This window comes from Phyllostomus hastatus, unplaced genomic scaffold (genome assembly GCF_019186645.2).
Source record: "Phyllostomus hastatus isolate PE091 unplaced genomic scaffold, TTU_PhHast_1.1 phas_contig_86, whole genome shotgun sequence".
NCBI lineage: Eukaryota > Metazoa > Chordata > Mammalia > Chiroptera > Phyllostomidae > Phyllostomus > Phyllostomus hastatus.
Genome location: NW_025333977.1, coordinates 72,283,649 through 72,284,998, shown reverse-complemented (window position 1 = coordinate 72,284,998; position 1,350 = coordinate 72,283,649). Strand labels below are relative to the sequence as shown.

The window sequence follows — 1,350 nt, the reverse complement described above, 5'->3', positions numbered from 1 at the left end:
AAGAGGTTCATTACATAATAATAAAGAGGTAAATTTTCCAAGAAGATGTAACAATGCTTACATGTATACACCTAACAACAGTGTCAAACTGTGTGAGTCAAAAACTGATGGAACTTCAAGGTGGAACAGATGAATCCACTATCATAGTTGGAACCTTCAACATTCTCAGAAATGGACATATATTGAGCAGGCATCACATCAGGCAGACCATAGTTAGACTTAACAACACCTTAAGTCAACTGGATGTGATAGATATGTGTAGACTATCTAACAACAGAAGAATATGCATTTTTTTCTCAAACTCATGGGCCATTCAACAGTATAGACCACAGTCTGGGCAATAAAACACGTGATAACAAATTTAAAAGAGCAGAAATCATGCATCATCTTTTCCCAGACCACAATGGAATTAAACTAAAAGTCAACACAACAAGCTAACTGAAAATTTCCGAAATACATGGGTATTGAACAGGACATGTATAAACAACACATCAATCACAAAAACAAAAATCTCAAGAGAAATTAAAACTATTTTGAAATAATTGAAAATGAAAACACAATTTATCAAAATCTGTGGGATGCAGCTAAAGGAATACTTAGAGGGAAATTTATAATATGGAATGTATATGTTTAAAAAAATAAACTTTTTTCAGCTTCTTGCTAAGAGAGAATGAAGATGCAACTTTCTACCATCTTCCCAAATCTGGGTTCATCCGACACCAGCCACCTCCACCATGCCATAGGACTTCGACCCCAAGGAGATAAAGGTTGTATACCTGAGGTGCAGCAGCAGGAAAGTTGGTGCCATGGCTGCTCTGGTGCCCACGATCAGACCCCTGGGTCTGTCTCCATAAAAGATGGGTGATGACATCACCAAAGAAACTGGTATGGAAGGGTCTGAGAATCACAATGAAACTGACCAGTCAGAGAAAGCAGGCCGGATTGACTAGTACCTTCTGCCTCTGCCCTGTTCATCAAAGCCCTCAAAGAACCACCACGAGATATATTATATATTATATGTATTATATATTATATAAATATTATATATTATATACATTATATAATATTATATATTATATCTATATCATTTATAATATTATTATTTATAATATCATAATATATTATATAATATATTATATAATATCTATAATGTAATATATATAAAAGTGAAATAGACATTTTACTTTTGATGAGATTATCAGCATTGCCCGACAGGTACAGCCCTGATCTTTAGCTGGAGAACACTCTGGAACAATTAAAAAAACCCTGGATTGCAATGTTGGTGGCAGCCAACCTCATGACATCATAGATGACATTAGCAGTGGTATAGTGGAATGCCCAGCTAGTTAA

At 34.9% G+C, this 1,350-nt stretch overlaps 1 pseudogene; it reads left to right on the top strand.

Moving 5' to 3' along the window:
* The first annotated feature begins 656 nt into the window (after nt 1–656).
* Nucleotides 657–1,350, top strand: LOC123827329 (annotated as a pseudogene).